The sequence below is a fragment of the Prunus avium genome, chromosome 7 (assembly GCF_965620075.1).
Source record: "Prunus avium chromosome 7, drPruAviu1.hap1.1, whole genome shotgun sequence".
Taxonomy (NCBI): Eukaryota; Viridiplantae; Streptophyta; class Magnoliopsida; order Rosales; family Rosaceae; genus Prunus; species Prunus avium.
The window spans coordinates 6,690,655-6,716,455 of record NC_142290.1 but is presented as its reverse complement, the minus strand read 5'-3'; the positions used below and the strand labels follow the sequence as shown (position 1 = coordinate 6,716,455).

At 36.9% G+C, this 25,801-nt stretch overlaps 1 long non-coding RNA gene, 1 other non-coding gene and 1 pseudogene across 2 annotated transcripts; 2 read left to right on the top strand and 1 right to left on the bottom strand.

Moving 5' to 3' along the window:
- The first annotated feature begins 1,377 nt into the window (after window positions 1-1,377).
- On the top strand, window positions 1,378-1,484 carry LOC148292914 (small nucleolar RNA R71). The gene has a single exon (XR_015826013.1). It is a non-coding gene; the product is annotated as a small nucleolar RNA R71 (small nucleolar RNA).
- Window positions 1,485-18,879: 17,395 nt separating this feature from the next.
- Window positions 18,880-19,626, top strand: LOC148292913 (uncharacterized; annotated as a pseudogene).
- A 360-nt stretch (window positions 19,627-19,986) lies between these two features.
- On the bottom strand, window positions 19,987-22,179 carry LOC148292912 (uncharacterized). The gene is made up of 3 exons (XR_015837070.1): window positions 21,968-22,179; window positions 20,504-20,656; window positions 19,987-20,403 (listed from the first exon to the last, which is right to left on the bottom strand). It is a non-coding gene; the product is annotated as an uncharacterized LOC148292912 (long non-coding RNA).
- Window positions 22,180-25,801: the final 3,622 nt, after the last annotated feature.

Genomic DNA, 25,801 nt, shown 5'->3' with positions numbered 1-25,801 from the left:
TATTTTATAGAATGATCAGCTAGTTCAAGTCGCATTGAAGTCTTCTTCATCCCTTCTAAGCCAAGCTCTTGATAAACTGAATATGGCAAAACATTGATGCTTGCTCCCAAGTCCAACATGGCTCTTCCAACCTTCTTGCCTCCAATGTTAATGGGAATGTCAAAGCTGCCAGGATCATCTAGTTTTGGTGGAAGCTTCCTTTGCAATACAGCACTTACATTCTGGTCGAGCTTTACTCCTTCATTTGGAGCGAAATTGAGCTTGTGAGTTTTCAAGTCCTTGATGAATTTTCCATATGCAGGAATCTGTTCAATAAGATCAAGCAAAGGCAAATTGATATTAACTTTACTCAAAATATCATAAATCTCTTTAAAAGCCTTATCTTGCTTTGCTTTCTTAAGACGGCCTGGAAATGGAATCTGTGGAACATATGGAGCGGGTGGCACGTATCTATCTTCTTGAAGATGTGGTGGCACAAATTTGTCATCCCTTTTATGCAATTGGAATTGATCGGATTTCTGAGAATCTGATTTGGCCTTAGGAGCAGATTGAGAAGTTTTGAGTTGTTCTCCTTCCGTGGCCATGGTCTCCTCCTCTTCATTTTCTACAATCACAACATCATTTGAAAGATTAGAATCATCTTTATTATCAATGATCTTACCTGATCTGAGCACATGAATGGCCTTGGCTTCTGGGTTCTTTGGATTGATCTCAGTTTGGCTTGGCCATTTCCCAGGCACTCTTTGAGTTATTTCAGCAGCTATTTGGCCTAATTGGACTTCCAATTTGGAGATGGCAGCTTGTGTAGTTTGCTGAAAATTGGATTGGTTGATTGCCATCTGCTTCACTATATCTTCCAATGATGATGATGATTGTTGTGGCCTTTGGAATGAAGGGGGATTTGCTTGATTCTGGGTATTTCTCCATGAAAAGTTTGGATGATTCCTCCAACCTGGATTATAACTTTGAGAGTATGGATCATTTCTTGGACCTTGGTTGTAGGAATTTACCAACTTAGCTTGCTCTTGCACAAATTCTGGATATCCAGCCCCAAGTGGACAAGCTGTGGTAGCATGGTCATGAGATTCACAAATGCTACACACTTCCTTCGGAGGGCTTCTTGAGTTTAATGCAAGAAGAGCATCTAGCTTTTGTTCCAGTTTTGAAATCTGCACACTAGAAGCATCATTAGAACCACTAATAACACGTTTACCTCTTGTATCCGTATGTTGGGTCTCCATTGCTATCTCCTCAAAGAGTTCGTACGTTTCTTCTGGAGTTTTGGTTTTAAAAGAACCACCTGCAAAATTGGTGACTATATTATGACTAGAAGGGGTTAGTCCTTTATAAAACATACGCATTTGAAGCTTCAATGGAATCCCATGATGAGGACATTGGTTGAGCAACCCATTGAATTTCTCCCATGCTTCACAAAACGATTCATCATCTTGCTGTGCAAATAACAAGATCTTGTCCCTAAGCATGTCGGTCTTTTGCGTGGAGAAGTATTTTTCCAGGAACTTCTTTTGAATGGCAGACCATGTAGTGAGTGAACCAGGCTTCAAAGAATTCAACCAATACTTCGCCTTATCCTTTAAAGTGTATGGAAACACTCTCATTCGAAGTTGATCTTCTGTCACACCTGTCAAGGGAAAAGAACTCACAACATTAAAAATATCCTTTATATGAGTCAATGGATCTTCATTAGGTAAACCATAAAAGGAAGGCAGCATATTAAGATGAGAAGATTTAAGCTCATAATTTCGAGCTACAGTGGGCAGCAAAATGCTTGAAGGAGATGCTGGAATTGTTGGGATATCAAGTTCTCCCATGAACTCAATGGCAGCCATCATTTCTTCTTCTTCTTGGTCTGAACTTGCTTCCGAATTTGAAAGTGAAGAACCGGGAAGTTCAGTGTGGAGAGCAAGACTTGTAAATGTAGCAAGAGCTTGCTCTTTTGCAGTTGACAACTCCCTTTCTAGACGATTCTGAATTTCAGAGGTCACTCGTCTGGGTTGCAATGATGGTCCTGCGTTCAAAGATCTAGAACGTTGGAACGAAGTCCTCACTTGTTCAAGTAATGGATTTTTAGACATAAACTACCTGAAACAGAAAATTAGATTAATTAGAAACACTAAAAAGAATAGGGTAACCTTGGGCACATAACCAGGGAAGAACTTTCGTTCAGTCCCCGGCAACGGCGCCAAAATTTGTTGTTAATATTATGTTAACTCGCAATTGTACGGGGCAATTAGTAGTATAGCAAGACAAGTACGAGGTCGTACCCACGAAGACTGAGAAGTTAAAACTAGTTATGTACTTAGATTACCAAATTCAAGAAAGTAGGAGGTTATGTCTAAAACAGAATTTAAAACAAGAGTGGTTGTGATTGTTGAACAAAAGAAGCAAAATGAAATTGCAAACAAAAACAAGTAAACAAATGTAACAAAGAGTGGTTTTAAGAGTTGGAAAACAGATTTTGAGACTAGGGCATTCGAATCACCATAACAATTCAATTCTGGGTTATAAAGATTCAAGTAACAAGTCTAATTCAGATTCAAAGATTGATTCTAGCTAAAGTATGATTAGGCCATGGTGTTTGGTCCTAACCTTGTGTTCCTAATTCCCTAATTTGATCATTTGTTGTCTAACCTAAAATTAAGCATTAGGAACCCATTAAGCATAGAAGAACATTTTAAACAACCAAGTATGTATCTAATCCCTGTTGTCGAATGTCCATACATACTCTTCCTATTCATAGTTCAATTCGAATTAAAGCATGGTGTATACTCTTAATTCAAACCAAGATAGTTAACAAACAAGTTCTAATGGTGATCAATCATTCAAACAAGCATGTTAACTTATAAGCATAATGAATAAGAACATGAATCATGAATCAAACTTGAAACTCCAAACTTATAAACCCAGAATATTCATGTTAGGTTACATCGAAGCCCTAGTTATGGATTTAGCTACTCATAATGGAAAAGAGACTTGAACAGAAATGAGAAAACATAATGAATACAATAAGAGTAGAAAAACCCTTTTTCTGAAGTTCTTGTGGTGTCCAAGGCTTCTCCAAGTGCTTCTCCACTTCTAATGCTTCTCCAAGAGCTTCCCCACTTCTAGAAAGATGTATGAAGGATATGGAGGTGATTTGGGATGAGTTTGAGTGAGTGGTGATGGCTAAGGAAGATGAAATTCGTAGGGAAATGGAAGAGAGGTTTGCTGGAGTTGTTTTGGTGATTGTTGGAGTGTTTGGGATTTTGAGAGTGTTTGAGGATGGTTGGAGTGAATTGTGGGGGTTGTGAATCTCAGGATTTGTTGTGTCTTGAATGTGGAATGGATGTGGTATTTATAGGGAGAGGGGAGTGACAAATCTGAATTCAATATGGCTAATGCATACAACACTTGCATTATAAAAGATGAATTGGTTGATGCACTTCACTAATGCATACAACACTTGCAGCCCTAGCTCATCTTCATGTCACCATGACCAAGCTTCCAACCAGAAATGATAGCTCATACCTAGCTCACCATGACCAAGCATCCAACCAGCACATGCTGAGGTCAGCATAACCAGCAACTTCAAGGGCTTACAACTTGGGCTTCTCTTAATCAAATTAGGACTTTAAGCACTCGAAATTGAAGTTCGGAATGTCTTCTTTCCAGCCATATGTCATTTGGGCCAATCCAAGGTCGGAGGAGGAAGTTAAGGCCAAAACAAATTGCTAACTCATTTTGCGCGCTGATAAAATCCATCCTGAGCATGGCTCTGTGTTTGCTAGGTAACAGACTCCATATTTATCCAATGGGGCTGAATTTTGGATATGTTATAGTACACACCCATTGGAACAACTTTCATGAAGAATGCTGCCTCATCCGAGCTGTGTAGGTTGCTGAAACAAAGCTTGCAATATGACCTACGGAACTGGACTGGCAGGGGGCTGTAGCCAAAATGAGTTTGTCTTTTAAGCTCTTCTTCCATTCATCCAAATTAGGCCTTAACATGCTTGAATTGCATGAATTATGCTCTCTTGCTCTATTGGCCTACAAAACACACAAAGGGAGGGAAATAACTTAGAATTATAGGAACTAAGCAAAAGAAGTAAGTAAATTGGGCATGTATATGTATGAAATTATGAGCTTAACACTTAGCCCACTTAAAATCAGAGTTATGCCTAACCCAAAACAAGACGCACGCGATAGAAAACACACGAGTTCATCGTCTTCATTTGAACGCTACGAGCTTGTCTTCTTCGTATCAATGTGTTGTCGTCTTCCTTGTCTTCGCAAGTGAGCTTCATCAGCGACTATCACCTTCTTGTAAGCCCCTAATCTCTCTCTCTCTCTCTCTCTCTCTCTCTCTCTCTCTCTCTCTCTCCTGATTTTTGGTAATGTTTGCAGAGCCTTTTACGATTTCGATTCTAGGAGAGAAGCCCAAACCCTAATTGTTTTTTCAAATTTTTGATACTTTGCAAGTATGAGACATGTTTGGTTTTGCAACCCTTTCTTGTGTCACACTCCAACCCACAAATTTACGTAATCTTGGATTAAGATGCGATTCACACCTTAATTATAGAATTTAATAAAAATTATAACTAAAATGTGAAGAACAATAAAATAAATAAACAAATATTTCAAATAGAATTTTCAACGTTAACAACATTATTCGAAATCTTCAACCATTACAATATTTTACAAGTTTGAACCACTCAAGAGTTCACTAAAACAGTAGCTCATTATTCAACCACAAACTATGTACATAACACACTCTATAAACATGCCAAATTCATCTTAAGTCTTAGATTTCAGGTTTAGTGCCTGCAAAATCTGTTAAGGGGTGAGCGAAACCACAACTCAGTGGGGACATAAACGACATTTCTATGGGGTAAATTGATATAACTAAATTTAGTGACATGCAATCACATAGTTAGATATCATACCAATAATAATAATAATGCATGTATGTTCTTCATCCATTCACGTTAATTCATATAACTGGACAAGCAGATATGCACGTCCCATATCATGCTTATACCACTTGATCCTGAATGCCCAGTTATATCAACTAACACCCATCCCAATCATCCCATAATTCCCCTTTTGTTAGTCATCTTGTCTAACTCCTTATCTCCAGTCCCACATCACCTAATAAAAACCATGTGCATCATGGGATCCCTGAGATCTAGTACCTACCAAGAGTTAGACTCAACTATACAAAAGATCATATTACTCTCTTTTCCATCATTATTTTCTCAACCCAAAACCTCCAACCAATTTCCATGACATGATATAATTTTTCTTTTCACATATCTCATATATCTAAAAATAATGTTACAATAACATTCATCAAATAATAATATCATGCATATTTCCACACGATGAATATTCATCCACTCATAACCATTTAAGGATTATTCTTCAAACCCTAGCCTACGAGGAGCACTATAAATACATATGGCTACATAAGGCATTTGAGGTAATTCTGAAACCCTACACAAACTCCGCTTTCTTTCTCTCTCATGTCGTCTCCCTCTCCTTCTCACTCTCTCTCTCTCTCACGGTTGCAGCCACCCGGCTCTCCCGGTGAAAAAAAACTCCGACCACTTTAGTTGTTGTCGTATCTTTTTCAAGATCCAATCGAACTAACTTAGGCATCGGAGGGCCTTTGGGCCAACACCCCCACCCCCTCTCTCCCGAGTGTGGTCTGTTGACCTAGATTTGTTTTACAGAAACCAAGGGGGAAGAAAGAGAAGGAAGTTCGAGGGTTAAAAATCTACGCATGAATATTCCCTATGCGGAATTTTGCTCAAACACTGCTCACGAAATTTAATTAAATCAATCTCCATAAAGGCCCCCGAGAAACTCCCTGCGTGGATACCAAAACTTTTACAAGACGATTCCCCGATTTCCATTGCATAAGCCCACTCTCTCTATCTCCTTTTCTCTCTCACTTTCTTTTCTCTTTCGTTTTCTTTCTCTCTTCGCATGCGTGTCGTCCAAACAGAATGAAGCAATGAAGGTCCTATTTATAGTAAGAGGCGGCAACTACTAGGCTTTCATTGGTTGCATGTAGATTTACTCCAAGTGTGGGTAATTGTTTTCTATGATTTCAACAGCTCATGGTAATAGTGCTTAGTCACATAGGCACAATGACACTCGTCTGGCCCAGCCCATAGCTTGTGCAGGCTGAGCGACTGCACATGGCGCCCAAATTTTTTTACGTCCACTTATAAAAGAAACCAAGGAAGGCCTTTACTTCTCCAAAGTTCACTTTTTGAAAAAAAACAAAACAAAAACAAAAACAAAAAGGCCCTTAGACAAGGGAAACAATCAAATGGGCTTTTTTTTTTCAATTTTCTAACCCAATATGATATCCGAATTTTTTTTAACCTAATTTTTTAAATGTGTTTTTTGGTCAATCTGTTTTTTCATTGGATGAAGATAATTTGGAATCATGTTGTGATCATTTGGAAATTTTTTTGAAACATGGCAGGTCTTCTGATTTTAATGGGAAGGATTTGTTTAAAGAGTTAAAAGTCATACAAGAGATTTTACCAAAAGAGGCTCAGACATCCACTGACATTTTGAGCGCTTTAAAAAGATTCAATTTGTTTTCCAAATGCAATAATTGTATAGAGAGTATTATGAACTTTACCTGTTATAGTTGCTTCAGCTAAAAGAAGTTTGTCCAAATTGAAGGTATTAAAATCTTACTTGCGATCAACCATGTCACAAGAAAGATTAAATGGTGTAACTTTGATATCTATTGAAAGTGATTTTTTGGGAAGAAATTTATTGTACTCGTTTGATTAATGACTTTGCAACTAAAAATGCAAGGATGATAGTTTTTAGATGATTTTTGAACTACTGGTTGCTGGTTGTTGGTTGTGTGGTTGTTTTGGTTGTTGGATGAAGTGTTGGTTGTTGGTCGCTGTTTTTTTTGTTAGTTTTTTTGACTACCTTCACATTTTTTGTATGTAAAAGATGATTGAGTGGAATATATATGAGTATAAGAAAGTAAATGTAATCGACTTTGTTAAGGATTTACTTGGTTCTATTTATGGATTATGATGGAATTGATGTCCCTAAGGGTGCGTTTAGTTCTATTTATGGATTATGAATTTTTTTAGTTGTATATATATGGCCTCAACATCTCTCTTTGCATAGGGGCCTCCAAAATTAATGAACCAACCTGACACATATAAGTCTTAGTGTACTGCAAGTAATTGCATTCTTATATCACTTGAGAGTCTTAGTGTGCATCAAATAATTGCAAATACGCTTCCGCGTTGATTAATTAGCATGCAATGAATGTAAGGCTGCCAACTAGACTAATTAATAGCAGGAGGTTTTGCATGCAAGAGATTTAGATTAGGTGATTATGTTCCTAGTGGCCAAGTCTAACGGATCCATAATTTTAAAATGGACTAGCTTGGATTTACCTTACAAAGAAACTCGACGGCATGAGCGAACTTCATTGATAACAAAAAATGATACACCTAGTTAGGGAGAACATAATGAGCCATATACCTCTCAAAATGCATCTAATACATAAGATATAAGCTAGTAAAAAAAGAAAATAGTAAATAAACATGCAATGCAAATTATATCTGCTGGGGTATTTGGAATAGGAGAAACAGTCTTATTTTTGAAGGGATATCATAACCTGCCCAAAAGTTGCTGCACCGTATGACTACATTTGCGAAACAGTTCTCTGAGGCTAACTACCTCTCTCACACAGTCCATGATGGTACGTCTAGCCCTCAAGCTCCCTCTCAGGTTTGGAGGCCTCCACTTGCGGGATTTTATAAAATAAACGTAGATGGAGCACTCAAAATTGGTGACTCCATTCGTGGGGTTGGTGTGGTCGTTAGAAATGAGAGGGGTGAGTTTATGGGTGCATGTGTTAAGTCAATCCAAGCCAGTTATGGGGCTAGGCAAACGAAGCTGATGGCTGCAATTGAAGGAATGCGCTTTTCTATCGACATGGGATTAAATTATGTTATTCTAGAGATGGATGCACAAGTTTGCATAAAGGGCATTCTCTCAACAGAGGAGTGTAGTGGAACAGATGGTCTTTTATTTGAAGAGGCAAAAAACCTACTTAGTAAATTTAGAGGAGTCCTTTGTCAATGGACACCAAGAAGCGGTAATAAGGCGGCACACACTTTGGCTCATTTTGCCATTAGCTGTAATGATTTTGTTTCCTGGATTGAGGACGCACCTATGTGGCTACTCCCAGTTCTTGATGCAGATGTACTCCCTCAATGAAATCTTGATTCTCTAAAAAAAAAACATGCAATGCAAATATAAAATAAAACTATTTAAGTTGCATCCTTCGAGTCTTTAAAGAATTAAAATCATTAATTATTGATTCATTATCGACATTATTAGCTTTTTTTTTATTATTATTATGTGTAAATACTATATCACATCTTTATAATTCTCATTGGTTGTTTTTCTTTTCTCTATCATTAGGGAAAATGCTAGGATTAAGTTTGGGGGTGGGGAATATTGTTCCTGTTGTGACTTCCATGTTTTGCAAAAAACAAAACAAAACAAAACAAAACAAAACCTGTTAGTATGAAAATTGTATTGTCATTTCCTAGACTCTAGCATAGGTTGGGAAGTAGTGTGTGAATATTGTTTACTGGAAGTTTTGGCACAACACATTCAATCCCGGATTTTCGAAGTATGACTTGATCGATATGAGGAACTTGATTTCAGGTAAATCATGACATAATTGTGAATTCATTATAGGATTCCTAATTGGACTCTATTTTGATTTTAGTTAAAATATTATCTTTCCCTATTATGACTTGCACGTTGAAATCATCTCCTAATTGATTGGTCTAATTCATTTTTTTTAATAGATATTGTTTTTCTATTAATGATTGGTTGTTTGGTGTCATCACTTAAAGTCCATATTGAATCAAAACTAATATCCATAATTGAACAATATTTGGTCTCCAAGTTTTGATGTCTTTCACTAGAGTCCATGTTGGATTCAATTTGAGAATCATAATTGAAGAGTGCTTGTGGACTCTTTGGTCTTTGGTTTGACTAGGAGAGTGGGTTTTGAATAAAAGTAAAGTGCCTCTCATTGGAGGTGGGACAACTTTCAACATATTGTTTGTTGAGCATATTGTATTTTTTTAAGAAAAAGCTGATGTGCATATTTTTCAGATAAGTCACCAAGTGTTCCTTGTTTACTTGGTGATTTATCAAATCATTTCATCATTCATATTGCATTCATATGCATGTCGATGACTCATATGGTTGAGGGCACCAAGACCGTTGTGGCGTTTATCTTCCGGCGAGTGATCGGTTCATAATTGTATATCATTTTGTACCCTTCTAGCTTATGATTTGGTTATGTTTTTGAGTTAAACTTGTGCTTTTAATCCTTTTTGTGTTTATCTTTCAGTTCATTGAGCTTTAGGTAATAATGATGGCTTTAGAGAGCATAATTCATGCAATTCAAGCATGTTAGGGCCTAATTTGGATGAATGGATGAAGAGCTTAAAGACAAACTCAATTTTGGCTACAGTCCCCTGCCAGCCCAGTTTCGTAGGTCATATTGCAAGCTTTGTTTCAGCGACCTACATAGCTCGGATGAGGCCACATTCTTCATGAAAGTTGTTCCAATGGGTGTGTAATATAACATATCCAAAATTCAGCCCCATTGGATAAATATGGAGTCTGTTACCTAGCAAACACAGAGCCATGCTCAGGATGGATTTTATCAGCGCGCAAAATGAGTTAGAAATTTGTTTTGGCCTTAACTTCCTCCTCCGACCTTGGATTGGCCCAAATGATATATGGCTGGAAAGAAGACATTCTGAACTTCAAGTTTGAGTGCTTAAAGTCTTAATTTGCTTAAGGGAAGCCCAATTCGTAAGCCCTTGAAGTTGCTGGTCATGCTGACCTCAGGATGAGCTATTATTTCTGGTTGGAAGCTTGGTCATGGTGACATGAAGATGAGCTAGGGCTGCTGGTGGGATTTATTAGTGAAGTGCATCAACCATTTCAGATTTTATAATGGAAGTGTTGTATGCATTAGTGAAGTGCATCAACCATTTCAGATTTTATAAAACAAGTGTTGTATGCATTAGCCATACTTAATTCAGATTTTCAGCTTCCTTAGGCCTATATATAGTGAGGTTTCCCAAGCTTGTAAACACACCCCAAGGGGGGGAGCTCTCAAACACTTCTCTAGAGCTCCCTTCCCTTCTCTCCCTCAAATTCTCTTAGTTTCTCTTTCTAGTTTTCAATTGTTATAATGAGATCTTTGTGCTGAAATTTTCCTTTAAGTCTTTCCAAGTTCTACTTTAATTTTCATTGTTATGTAAATTCTTTTCTTTAGTTTCAAGTTTGATTAGTTTCCAAGTTTCAATTATGATTTTTGTTCTTATTCATTATGCTTATAAGTTAATATGCTAGTTTGAATGATTGATCACCATTTAGGCTTGCATGTTAGCTATCTTGGTTTGAATTAAGAGTAGACACCATACTTTAATTCGAATTGAACTATGAATAGGAAGAGTATGTATGGACATTCGACAACAGGGATTAGATACATGCTTGGTTGTTTAAATTGTTCTTCTATGCTTAATGGGTTCCTAATGCTTAATTTTAGGTTAGACAACAAATGATCAAATTAGGGAATTAGGAACACAAGGTTATGACCACACACCATGGCTTAATCATACATTAGCTAGAATCAATCCGTTAATCTAATTGAACTTGGGAACTTATCTACTTGAGTTAGTTATTTCTTTCTTCCTTGTTTTATTTATTTCCCTTCTTTTTCATTTCTGTTTTGTGTAGGGAAAATGAATTGAATCATTCAATCACCAATCCTCGTGGGATCGACCTCGCACTTACATATGCTATACTACCAAACGGCTCGTGCACTTGCGAGTATCACAAGTTGAGGATGCAGCTTAATCCATTTTGGTGGAGCTGTATCTACGCAACAAGTTTTTGGCGCCGTTGCCGGGGATTGGCAACATAGTTTGGTTCTATTTCTTTTCCCTACTTGTTTTATTTTTATTTTTCATTTTCATGTTTTTCTGGACAATTTCAAGTTTTAAAGTTAATGACGTTAATGGAAAAGTTGTGTTTGTAGTCCAACAGAAAAGGACAATTGCCCAACAAGCAAGAGAACTGGGTTTAAGTCCCAGCTTACACAACCCATTGGTGCTTGTTGCTTTGAAGCATGGAATTGGATGTGTGTTGATTTTCCTTTTCATTTTAGTTTTTATTTCCTAATCCTTTTAATTCCATTTCAAGTTTGTGTGTTTGTTTTAGCAATTTATGATAGCTTAATAAAAATGGAGAGAGATGGCAACCTCAATTATAAGAATGGGAAGTGTGGAGCAATGGGAGAAGTCGCGACCTCCAAGTGCATCACATTCGACCTAATCGCTTCAAGGGGGAGCATTTCAATCCTTTCTCTTCTTTGAATTATGTTTATTTCCGTCATTGTTTTTACCTTTTGGTCCGCGATGAGTTCTTTGTTTTTCTGTGCTGAATCTAACCATATAAAGAACGTGAAATTTGGACTTACGGTTGGAAAGTTATAGCCTAAAAACTGAACAGAGGTCGAAGCTGAAAAACATAGAAACGAATCTGTCCAAATGGTGATAAACGGGTGATAGAAAGTGCTGTTTGTTTTTTTTTTTCTTTGGTTTCTTGGTTTGTTTCTTTTAGTACAACAATTTATGTTGTTTGTTTGAATTTGTTTAGAGTACTTAGTTCATTTTCGTTTATGGTTTGTTGTTCCATTTTATCTTAATTTGTTTTTTTTTTTTCTTATCTTAAAAATTTTAAAAAGATTTTTCATATGAGCCGACTTATGGTAACCCCAGTGAGCACTTCCGTTAATACAGTGTCTAGGAGTTCTTTAGGCGACACCTTCGGTGTCTAAGAAGTTTGGGTTTTAAGCGGGACCATTGTGACCCCTCCAACCTTCCCGGATCCCCTGGCTGTGTTTTCTGAGGCCCTTAACTGGTCATCCGTGAGTTGCTTGTATATTGTGTGTTTTTAAATTAAGTTTTTATTTTATTTTATTTTATTTTCTTTGTTTTCTTTTCTGTTGAGTCTTTGTTTTTGTTTTGTTTCTGTTTTTGTGTTGTTATGTTAGTTTATTTATTTATTTACGTGGTATGGTTAGTTAGTTTATTTCTGAGTGTTAAAACACATTTTTATTTCAAACATTGCATAAAAACAAAAACAAAAACAAAAAAAAAAAAATTAAAAAAAAAAACATTAAAAAAAAAAAAAAAAAAAAAACATCATCATCATCATCTTCATCATCATCTTCTTCATCTTCTTCATCTCCATCATCATCATGGCTTGCCTCTATTTTCTCGCACTTGTAGAATCTGCAGCAGCTCCACATGGTCCTCATTTTTTCTCTGCAGTGCTTCCACGTGCTGATTGGCACAGTAGAGCCGCTTCTGCAAGTCCGCCACCATAGCCTTCAAGGAAGCTATTTCCTCGCTCATCGAGGCACACTCCCTTGTCCTCGCTAGTAGGCGCATGCCCAAATTGGTAGCGGAGACCGCGTGGAGCACAGTTAAATTGTGGGACTCCTCTACCGCTGCCTTATCAGACCTCTGTGCCACATGCAGATGATCTGTCGGAGTGAGCTTGCTGCTAATCATGCCTCCTAGCAGCACTGCTCTGTTCGACAGTGCCTCAGAAAAGTTCGGTATTGCCTCAGCAAAGTTTGAGGCCGTGCCGTGATGATATGAAGAGTTTGGAAAGACAGTGTTTGGAGGAGCCCTTGTCTGGGCATTCGGTGGTGCAAGTGAGAGCTCAAGGTTGAGATCATCAAGGTGAGTGCATGAGGATGCCATTTGTTTTGCTTCTGAATTTTTTGATGTTTTTCCTTGAGTTTGCAGGAAGAAATGCTGGGTATCATCCGCTTGCAGAGGTGTGGTTTAAATAGACATACGCTGATGAGAGAAAGCCAACACCATTTCGGATTTCCCGGGCATGCTCGACCTAATCGCTTCAAGGGGGAGCACCTTTACTTTCACTTTACTTTTCTTTTTTCCGTGTTTTCTGGTGTTTTATGTTTTTGCCCGTTACTTTCATTTTCTAGAGCTTTGTGTTTTTGCTTTTTCCTTTCGGCTGTCATCTTTATTTTATTTTAGTTAGGGAACTGTGCTTTCTTTTCCGTTTGTCGTCTTTATTTGATTTAAGTTTGGGAAGTGTGCTTTCTTTTCCGTTTTTTTTTTCTTCTGCAACTTTACTATTTTATTTTCAAAACAAAATAACGAAAATACAAAAACAACAAAATAAAATAAAAACAACAATAATGCAGTAGGAAATCATTTCTTCTCGGTGCTTGGTGTCTCGACCATTGGAGCTTTGAGTTTGGCCCTCTGGCTGTCCTCTTCCGGGGCTTCACGCACAGCTTCTTGGGGCTCATCACTTGAGCTCCCAAAGATCGCAATCTTAGCTTGAGCGTAACTACTCTCGCGATCTGCTTGTTTGCGTTTACCCGGTCTGTCTAGGTCTTCCAGCTGTTTTCGCATGTCGCGAGAGTACAACTCTACCATCTTTGATAGGTTTCTATTCTCGTCCCGCAATACTTCTAGCTGGTGTCGATTCACCTCCACTATCCTTGACCTCTCCCTTTTCAAGCTTTTTATAGCAGTCTGACACTCCTCAACCATACTTCGCTCCGCCGCCAACTGACCTTTCAGCACCTCTACCTCATGGGACTTCGCAAGTAGGCGATGACCCAAACTTGCGACTGTTGCCGTACTCTGCACGCTCAGTGCCAGGGCATCGCTCACGACCCGGTTGTCATCCCTTGTCCCCAGAACACGTATATCTTTAGGAGTCACCAGATTTCTGCCCACTCCAATGGCAACATCGTTGTCCAGGAGTATTGAGTCAGTTACTGTCACAGGCCCCCGTGCGGAAGCAAAGTAGGGCATCCATACTGGTGCCGCTGCTTGGCCTCGTGTCTGAGTCGGTGGAGCTAGGTTGAGATCCAACGAAAATGGGTAGTTAGAGGCCATTTGATTTCTCACTCTCTTTTCTTTCTTTCTTTCTTTTCTCTTTTGTGTGTTTCTGAGTTTGCGTTTTTTTTTCACCCTTTCTTATAGACTTAGTCTTTGACAAACCCTAGCCATTGCAGCATCTGAGCATTTTCTGAATCTCCAGCATTCCTTGAGTCCCACAACCTTCTCGCCTTCCAACCATACCCAACTCATTTATCACGACGTGTCTTTTCTGAACGAACGCGTTCAGTAAAGTCTTCGCGCCTTTCCATGAGCCCGTAATTTTTGCTTGTGGAGTCTGCGGCGCCTCTATGTGTCGACACGTGTCTCACCCTGTCTGTTGGTCCCTTACACTGAACCGAGACATCATGACCCATGTTAAAATCCCGCTCTTTGTGTTGCTATTCATGGTTCGATAGTTTGTTTTTACAAAACTAAATAATAATAAAAAGCTGGAAATGAAAACAAATTGTGGGTCGGGTTTCACTTTAGTTTGGGTTTCAAAGTGGGTTAAATTCACCGTGGTTTGTGTTTCGAAATTGTGGGCTTTGGGCTTCAAAATTTTTTTGGGTTTCGGAATTGTGTGATTAGGGTTTACTGTTTCATTTTTTTTGTTTGTTTGTTTGTTTGTGTTGTAATTTTTATTTTATAATTATTTTGTTTTTGTTTTCTTTTGTGATTTTGTGATTTTTTATTTATTTGCTTTAATACCTTTCATTTGTTGTTATGACATTGTTTGTGGCTAATTTTTAAACATTGAGGACAATGCTCATTTCTAGGTTTGGGGGTATTGGAGTTTAGCAAGTAAACTTGGTTTTTCTTAAAAAAAAAATTTAAAAAAATTTAAATTTCTTTCTTGTTTTGAATCTTGTTTTGTTTAGTCACTTTCTGAACACATTTGATGGGATTGTGATAAATGTTGCATGACTTAAATAAAAAATTGAATTTTATTTATTATTTATTTTTTTCCTTGTAAATTTTTATTGTAAAAAATAATAATTAATTAATTAATTAATTTGGCATCGTTCTAGCATGACATGTTCGAAACCTTCTTTGCACTTGCCATTTGTTTCATAATTTTCCAATTAAAGGATTTGCATGATCTAAAGAATTGTATCAAGCATAAATTAGACTTATATAACCATATAATGTGAGCTTTTGAGCCTTGTGCTTCATTTCATGAGTGTTATACACATACTCTTATTTTCTTGTCATCAAAGTTGTTGTTTGATCTCATTATTCATTGATTTGGTTGAACACTTAAAAGTCATTCATTCTTATGCAATTTGACTTCATGACATTTTAAGAAGTGATATTAAGGCCTTCTTTGGATCGTTTGTGCCTTTCAAGCTAACCTTATGCATGCTTAAGCATGATTTTCCATTGTTTACCATTTTGAGCCTACATGTAAACCTTTTCTTTCATTTTACCAATTATATTTCCTCGCCTTAGCCCGAAAAACAAATATTTACCTTTCTAAGGAATTCATGAGCTCTAATTCGGATGTGTTTTTCATGCTAAGTTTGGGAAGGGATATTACATAAATAAAATATAAAAAAAAAAAATTCACTCAATTGGTGAAAGAAAAGAAAAGAAAAGAGAAAAATTGTGATTAAGTGGTGGTTGAATGAAATTTCATTTTTGGGTTTCATTTTTGGGCCTTCTAAATAAATTGGTGTTTGTTCAATTCAAGGAAAGGAGTATGAATAATTGTAAATGAAGGTATAAGGAGTTTTGATCGTGTAAAAGAAAAAATCTAATCGTGATGATTCGAAGTCTTGCAAACAATTGTTTTATGCTCTTATATTTTGAGTTCCTTGGACTTTGTTTTATCCATACCTTTCATTTCTTACTCACCTTACACCCTTGGCCCCATTACAACCTATGTTAAAGACCTAAATTGATCTTAAATGTCATGTGGTTGAATTGCATTCATTTTTCTACTTTTAAGTGTTTGGCATCCTTCTTGAGATCATATTAATGCAAGTTCTTCATCTTTCTATTTCGAGTTAAGTCTTTATGGTTTAACTCTAATCTCATGTTTATAACTGAGTGTTGCATTATAGCCCTCTTCCGAGTGATTCATTTGTGAGAGGACAACTTTGGTGAGATTTGAAGTTGAACTTGTGCTTTGTATGATTTTTGAAATTGTGTGAAAACTAAGATTGGGGAATTTGTTGCATTTGGCTATCACACTACCACACTTTGAGCATATTATGTTTTGAACTTTGCCGCTTTGTGAATAATGTTTAAAATTGAGCTTTTATTGTTAAAACTTTTGAGTCATGTGCATGAGTCATTTCTCTTCAGAAAATGTTCGGAAAGATTGTTTTGAGTTCTTTTTATTTTTGTAATTTTTTTTGTTTTGTTTTGTTTTGTTTTTGTTAATGTAATTTTTTTTTTTTTGTTTTTGTTTTTTATTTTGCTTAAGGACTAACAATCTTTTAAGTTTTCTAATTACCTTGTTTTACAGAGTCAGTAAAACGTTTGTGGGTATCGTATCTGTTAAACCCTCAGGAGACACAACTCCTCCTACTAGGGATGCCTAGAGGTTTAAAGGCTTGTTGCATTCGCTCAATGCAATCGAGTTACCTACGAAAGTGGTCTAGTTAACTACTTGTTTTGTTTTGTGTTGTTTTGCTCGAGGACTAGCAAAATCTAGGTTTGGGGGTATTTGATCGGTTCATAATTGTATATCATTTTGTACCCTTCTAGCTTATGATTTGGTTATGTTTTTGAGTTAAACTTGTGCTTTTAATCCTTTTTGTGTTTATCTTTCAGTTCATTGAGCTTTAGGTAATAATGATGGCTTTAGAGAGCATAATTCATGCAATTCAAGCATGTTAGGGCCTAATTTGGATGAATGGATGAAGAGCTTAAAGACAAACTCAATTTTGGCTACAGTCCCCTGCCAGCCCAGTTTCGTAGGTCATATTGCAAGCTTTGTTTCAGCGACCTACATAGCTCGGATGAGGCCACATTCTTCATGAAAGTTGTTCCAATGGGTGTGTAATATAACATATCCAAAATTCAGCCCCATTGGATAAATATGGAGTCTGTTACCTAGCAAACACAGAGCCATGCTCAGGATGGATTTTATCAGCGCGCAAAATGAGTTAGAAATTTGTTTTGGCCTTAACTTCCTCCTCCGACCTTGGATTGGCCCAAATGATATATGGCTGGAAAGAAGACATTCTGAACTTCAAGTTTGAGTGCTTAAAGTCTTAATTTGCTTAAGGGAAGCCCAATTCGTAAGCCCTTGAAGTTGCTGGTCATGCTGACCTCAGGATGAGCTATTATTTCTGGTTGGAAGCTTGGTCATGGTGACATGAAGATGAGCTAGGGCTGCTGGTGGGATTTATTAGTGAAGTGCATCAACCATTTCAGATTTTATAATGGAAGTGTTGTATGCATTAGTGAAGTGCATCAACCATTTCAGATTTTATAAAACAAGTGTTGTATGCATTAGCCATACTTAATTCAGATTTTCAGCTTCCTTAGGCCTATATATAGTGAGGTTTCCCAAGCTTGTAAACACACCCCAAGGGGGGGAGCTCTCAAACACTTCTCTAGAGCTCCCTTCCCTTCTCTCCCTCAAATTCTCTTAGTTTCTCTTTCTAGTTTTCAATTGTTATAATGAGATCTTTGTGCTGAAATTTTCCTTTAAGTCTTTCCAAGTTCTACTTTAATTTTCATTGTTATGTAAATTCTTTTCTTTAGTTTCAAGTTTGATTAGTTTCCAAGTTTCAATTATGATTTTTGTTCTTATTCATTATGCTTATAAGTTAATATGCTAGTTTGAATGATTGATCACCATTTAGGCTTGCATGTTAGCTATCTTGGTTTGAATTAAGAGTAGACACCATACTTTAATTCGAATTGAACTATGAATAGGAAGAGTATGTATGGACATTCGACAACAGGGATTAGATACATGCTTGGTTGTTTAAATTGTTCTTCTATGCTTAATGGGTTCCTAATGCTTAATTTTAGGTTAGACAACAAATGATCAAATTAGGGAATTAGGAACACAAGGTTATGACCACACACCATGGCTTAATCATACATTAGCTAGAATCAATCCGTTAATCTAATTGAACTTGGGAACTTATCTACTTGAGTTAGTTATTTCTTTCTTCCTTGTTTTATTTATTTCCCTTCTTTTTCATTTCTGTTTTGTGTAGGGAAAATGAATTGAATCATTCAATCACCAATCCTCGTGGGATCGACCTCGCACTTACATATGCTATACTACCAAACGGCTCGTGCACTTGCGAGTATCACAAGTTGAGGATGCAGCTTAATCCATTTTGGTGGAGCTGTATCTACGCAACAGCGAGCTCGAAGCAATTGTGACCAGTAATGCGTTCAACATAAGGAGTATCGAAGATCATCTCATGACAGAAGTTGAGTTACTAAGAAGTCGGTAAACATTATCTAAAATATGTCTAGGATAAGTGTGTGAGTACTTCTTGTAATCATCGTTCTATAGTGGATTTATGTTGGACTGAGGAGTCCCGTGAATTTTCCCCATAAGTGGGGTTTTACCACGTAAAATAATTCTCTGCATGTTCTTTTATTTTATGTCCAACAGGTTTCAGGATTGATAAGCCATATCAATCCTACTACCGAAGTTTATTTTTTGTTTATTTATTATAATCTTAAATTGGCCTATTCACCCCCCTCTAGGTATTTTTAGTCATCCTACAGGTAATTTCAATTGGCATCTGAGCAGGTTACTGAACACACTCAGCAAGATCTGACATACCGTAGGATGGATCGTGACGCGGGCTCAATTGTACATCCACCATATTTCGATGGCAACAACTATGGCGCCTGGAAGGCCAAAATGAAGTCGTTTCTTTGGTCCTTAGATGAACGTGTATGAAATACAGTGGTTCATGGATTTCCTAAACTCACAAAGAAGATTGGAAAAGGAGATGAAGAAACCACTGTTGTCAAAACTAGAGAGGAGTGGACCACTGCAGAAGTCACACACAACACTAATAATCAAAAGGGGTTAAATGCTTTATTTACTACTGTCTCTTCCGATCAATTTGAATATATATCAGGTTGTGATACTTCTAAGGAAGCTTGAGATATTTTGCAGGTTACTCATGAAGGAACATATACTGTCAAGGGAGCCAAGCTTCAAATGCACACTTTACAGTTTGAGACACTCGTGACAGATGAGAATGAAATTTTTTCTGAATTTTATGCTAGACTTTGTGTAATTGTGAATGCTTGTTCAAGTTTGGGTGAAAAAATTCCATAAGATAGGGTTGTGAAAAAGATTTTGAGATCCTTGCCTCAACGGTTTCAACCAAAGATCATGGCTATTGAAGAGATTCGTGACTTGAACACCTTGAAAGTTCAAGAACTCATAGGGTCTATACAAACCTATGAGATGAAACATCTAGCTCCTAAAAAGAGCAAAAGTGTTGCTTTCAAGGTTGTGAATGAAGAAGATGATGAGCATTTAAATGAAGATTGCAGTGATGAGGAATTAACGATTCTCACAAGACGATTCATGAACTTTCTCAAGAATCAGGATCCAAGGAGTTGAGATTCAAAAGGTATAAGCCGATGTCGTTAAAAGGTACAAGAAAAAAGTCCTTTCACAACGCGCAATGTGCGTTGTGAAAACATATTGACAACATGCGGCGCACATTGTTGAAGCCGATGTCGTTAAAAGGTGTAGGGCTTTCGACAACACGCGTTGAACGTCGTCATTTATTTTGGCGCTCGTTGTGAACAACATTAACCACAACACGCGCACGTTGTAGGAGCGATTGACAACAACGTGCCGAGCGTGTTGTCTTATAATATTATGACAACATGTCTGTGCTCGTTGTTGTTTATGTTTTGACAACAAGCAATGCGCGTTGTTATATCAAATATATATGTTTTTTTTTAATAATTATCAAAATTACCTGATAAAAGTATAATTTATCTATAAATAGAAGCTCTATGATAAACATAAATATTTCCTTACTTCACATTCATAAGGCATCCCAGAATACAAAGCTTTCATTCAAAAGATAAATAAGGAGTTCCATATACATATTACAAAGTTATATTCATCCCAATATACTCATCGATGGTGAATGTAGCTGGAAACCACTGATTGAAGCTCATCAGCATCCTGAAAACCCCATTGCATGTTGTAATTTGTTTGCATGCCAAAAGAAGACATGGAATGAGAAGTGCCCTCTTCTGGGATATTCACTAAATTTTCTTCTGGGATATTTGAATTCATAATTCCATTCTCATAATTCCAACTTTGAGCTGCTTGATTAGGGTTTGAGCCATTGACAAAGCTTTGAGCTGCTTGATCCTTGAGGAAAGCTAACTGTGCTTGTAAGTTGACCACCTGAAAAGTTCAAACCAAAAGCATATACTCATCAGTTACTTCAACATACAATCTGAACAGAAACCCAATCTGAACATACAAAGGGTACTAAATGATTAACCTGCTGTTGGAGAGCAAAAATATGTGAAACACATCCATATATGGGATCTTGAATCCTGGCTTGAGCTTCATATGATATCGACATTGCGGCCTTGCATCGATCGCTCAACGGAAGGTGAACTAAAAGCCTCGACACATTGCTTGCGCCAAAAACCTTGTGGATGGCAGAAAAATCAACATCTCCCTCTTCATAGCAGAAATGAGGCGCAAAAATACACCCCGTCACACATTTTCTTCTCAAGAACTTGCAGGCTCCACAGGGAGAACCACAACCAGCCATGGTTTTGATGATCTTTTTTAATTGGGAGGGTTTTGATGATCTTTTTTAATTGGGAGGGTTTTATATACGTTTTATGTTGGTGATTTTTGTTTTTGTTTTTACCGCATTATTGGTGATTTTTGCCCCGCATTATCCGCATTATTGTTTAGGGTTTTTGTTTTTGTTTTTACCGCATTATTGGTGATTTTTGCCCCGCATTATCCGCATTATGGTTTAGGGTTTTTGTTTTTGTTTTTACCGCATTATTGGTGATTTTTGCCCCGCATTATCCGCATTATGGTTTAGGGTTTTTGTTTTTGTTTTTACCGCATTATTGGTGATTTTTGCCCCGCATTATCCGCATTATGGTTTAGGGTTTTTGTAATATAATATTGCCCCCCATTATCCGCATTATTGGTGATTTTTTTTTGGTGATTTTTTTTTTTGTTTTTACCGCATTAATGTCGTCTTATAATATTGCCCCGCATTATCCGCATTATTGGTGATTTTTGTTTTTGTTTTTACCGCATTAATGGTGATTTTTGTTTTTGTTTTTACCGAACCTTGGATCCTACCTAACAAATAATAATAAACCATGGCAGCCATTATCAAACACATCATTCCCACTTTTTCCAGTTGCTGAGTTGGTTTTGGTTTTGTCACTTTCACCGTATTCAATTTCAGATTTACTTGTGTTTTGATCAATTGTTTAAACTTAAAGCAAGCTGGAAGGTGAAGAAAAATTGGGATCCTACCTAACAAATAATAATAAACCATGGCAATCAGAACCATCAAACGCATGTAAAGAATCATGCCATCCCTCTTAACATAAAGCAATACAAGGCATCAGTGCATTGCAACAAAGTCTGGAAAACCAAGTAACTAAACCAATCAGCAAATTTAGCATTCATAAGCAAAGCTAAACTAAATAGTAATCCCAGTTTGCAGCAATAAATTCATGTTAAGGACAGGGAAAATAAAAGTAACATCGTCTACAAAGACAGGGAAAATAAAAGTAACATAGATGGGTACCAAGAATAGGCATGTGGATCTGGCCAAAACCTTGCAGGCACTAAATTGCTTGCTTGAGTACATGTATAAAGACATATATGGCTGATTCCTTAAAAACCAAAATTACATGCAAATTTTAAACCTTTCTACATTGTAAGTCCAAATTTCCTAAAGCAAAGACCTAAAATTGCTTACCTGGCCTTTGCTCCTTCAACTTTGTGAAGGTTTGGGAGAGACTGACGGTTTGGAATCTGATTCCAAATATACAAGAATTGAACCCAGATGTACAAGATCTACAAGATAAATTCATATGGAAGAAGAAAGAAGAAAAAGGGATTTGAAAAAAAAAATAGAACCAGAAATAACGTAGGGAGAAGAAGAGAGGGATAGGGGAAAAAAAAAAAGAGGTAGAAGAAAAGAGAGAGAGAGAGAGTGTCGGCACCGCACAGGGAAGAGAGAAAAGAAGAACAAGAAAAAAGAGAAAGAGAAAGAAAAGAAAGAAAAAGAGAAAGAAAGAAAAAGAGAAAGAAAGAGAGAGACTGTCGGCGGTACAGGGAGAAGAGAAAAGAAGAAGAAAAAAGAGAGAAGAAAAAGAGAGAGAGAAATAGAAAGAGAAAGAAAGAGAGAGAGGATGCGCATGCGCATGCGGGGCTTTTTCCCGCAACAAATTTCACTCTTTTTTCCGCCAATATTTTATTTATTTAATAAATTAATATAATTTTGACAACACGCTTCGTGCGTTGTAGAACTTAAAACTACTACAACATGCAAGGCCGCGTTGTGAAAATAGCTCTATTCTATATTTTGACAACACGCTATACACGCACGTTGTTATAAATTGTATAATACAACATGCTGCTTCTGCGGGTTGTTAAAAATATTGTTCCACAACGCATATGAATGCACGTTGTTGATTACATGTTGTCATAAGTTATTTTTCTTGTAGTGAATCCGTTAATCTAATTGAACTTGGGAACTTATCTACTTGAGTTAGTTATTTCTTTCTTCCTTGTTTTATTTATTTCCCTTCTTTTTCATTTCTGTTTTGTGTAGGGAAAATGAATTGAATCATTCAATCACCAATCCTCGTGGGATCGACCTCGCACTTACATATGCTATACTACCAAACGGCTCGTGCACTTGCGAGTATCACAAGTTGAGGATGCAGCTTAATCCATTTTGGTGGAGCTGTATCTACGCAACAGCGAGCTCGAAGCAATTGTGACCAGTAATGCGTTCAACATAAGGAGTATCGAAGATCATCTCATGACAGAAGTTGAGTTACTAAGAAGTCGGTAAACATTATCTAAAATATGTCTAGGATAAGTGTGTGAGTACTTCTTGTAATCATCGTTCTATAGTGGATTTATGTTGGACTGAGGAGTCCCGTGAATTTTCCCCATAAGTGGGGTTTTACCACGTAAAATAATTCTCTGCATGTTCTTTTATTTTATGTCCAACAGGTTTCAGGATTGATAAGCCATATCAATCCTACTACCGAAGTTTATTTTTTGTTTATTTATTATAATCTTAAATTGGCCTATTCACCCCCCTCTAGGTATTTTTAGTCATCCTACAGGTAATTTCAATTGGCATCTGAGCAGGTTACTGAACACACTCAGCAAGATCTGACATACCGTAGGATGGATCGTGACGCGGGCTCAATTGTACATCCACCATATTTCGATGGCAACAACTATGGCGCCTGGAAGGCCAAAATGAAGTCGTTTCTTTGGTCCTTAGATGAACGTGTATGAAATACAGTGGTTCATGGATTTCCTAAACTCACAAAGAAGATTGGAAAAGGAGATGAAGAAACCACTGTTGTCAAAACTAGAGAGGAGTGGACCACTGCAGAAGTCACACACAACACTAATAATCAAAAGGGGTTAAATGCTTTATTTACTACTGTCTCTTCCGATCAATTTGAATATATATCAGGTTGTGATACTTCTAAGGAAGCTTGAGATATTTTGCAGGTTACTCATGAAGGAACATATACTGTCAAGGGAGCCAAGCTTCAAATGCACACTTTACAGTTTGAGACACTCGTGACAGATGAGAATGAAATTTTTTCTGAATTTTATGCTAGACTTTGTGTAATTGTGAATGCTTGTTCAAGTTTGGGTGAAAAAATTCCATAAGATAGGGTTGTGAAAAAGATTTTGAGATCCTTGCCTCAACGGTTTCAACCAAAGATCATGGCTATTGAAGAGATTCGTGACTTGAACACCTTGAAAGTTCAAGAACTCATAGGGTCTATACAAACCTATGAGATGAAACATCTAGCTCCTAAAAAGAGCAAAAGTGTTGCTTTCAAGGTTGTGAATGAAGAAGATGATGAGCATTTAAATGAAGATTGCAGTGATGAGGAATTAACGATTCTCACAAGACGATTCATGAACTTTCTCAAGAATCAGGATCCAAGGAGTTGAGATTCAAAAGGTATAAATTCTAAAAATAGGTTTGTTGACTATACTGATGGTGGTCTAAATCTCGCAGGTCAAATGAACGAAAGAATCTAAGAGAAAAGGTCAAATGTTTCGAATGTGAAGGCTATGGACAATAATATGCCGACACCTTAAAGAAGCAAAAGGATGGGAAGAATAAGGTACTGCGTACTACATGGAGTGAAAGTGATTCTGACTCTGAAAATAATGAGAAGGCCATTGCACTTATCACGACCGTAAGCTTAGATGAACCAACGAAGAAGGATGATGATTGTGAAGATATGAATATTGAGTTTATCATGAACAAATATGATGATTTGTTGGCTACTTCTCAAAAACTCAGCAAACAAAGTGAAGAGCTTGTACAATTCATTGCCGTGCTGAAGCTGAAAAATTGCCGGATTGCAAACGAGTTTCAATCCCCTGATGTAGATTCCGAAAAGGTAAGTGGAGGTATGAACGAAAAATTGATGTTTTTGCAGAAAAATTAACTGATCAGAATAAACTAATTGCATCTCTAAGTTCTGACAACAAAAGCCCTTGAACTTGAACTTAAAAATTCAAAGGAAAGGATTGTTTCTTTAACCATTGGTGCAAAAAAATTGACAGGATGATTAGCATTGGAAGAAGAGATGGTGACAAATGAGGCTTGGGATTTGAAACAAGTAATAAGTCTTCTGCTGTGTCTAAAACAAAGTTTGTCAAATCCTCTTCACTTATTGAACCTTCTGCCGCTCATGAAGTCAAGAAATTCATTCAAAGTTTTCACTCTTGTGGAACTCGTGGCCACATAAGACCAAGATGCAATAAACTTCGAAACAAATTTGTTAGTTCAAATTCTCATGTCGTGGGTGAAAAAGTAAGTATCCAACATAATATTTCAAATCTTATGAAAGAGATAAAACGCTTATCCAAACTATCTTCTTTTCATTGTTTGCCGTCAACTAAGACAAAGTCAATGTGGAGGAAAAAGAAAAATCATAATTGTATGTTTGCCTCCACTAATGTTGTGCATTAACCCACTACTTTAGAAAATTTGGATCTTAAATGTCTTGTTGCAAAACCTTTAGATAATCTTCGATTTGACACTCTTAGAAAGTCTTTAGGTATTTGTTCTTTTGAATAATTGTTTGTATGCATGCCAAAAGACTCCAGCTATTCTCTTCTCTGTTTTTGAAATTGGATTAAATTCAAAGTATTTTGTTCAGCACATGAAGGGATTGATAAGTGATATCAATCCTACTGACGTCTGGAAGTTTTTGCTAATCTTAGATTGGATTTTTGGCGTTGGATCACCTTGGGCATATTAATATTGGGTTTATGTGAATGGTTCTCGACTGTCTTTGTTTTTTATAAGGTCAATTAAATGCTCTTTATATTAAATCTCAGGTCTCACATATAGCACATACACTCTAATCTTGCTTAATAATTTTGAATGAATTCTTACCTTGTCCTTGTTTTGATACTAGATTTGCGTTGTACTTTTTGCTACTGAGCTCACAAATTTATAACATCTCTTTAATTAAAAGTAAAGTAAAATAAGTGCTTTATCGTTGCGAAGTAACCGGGCCTCTTGTCT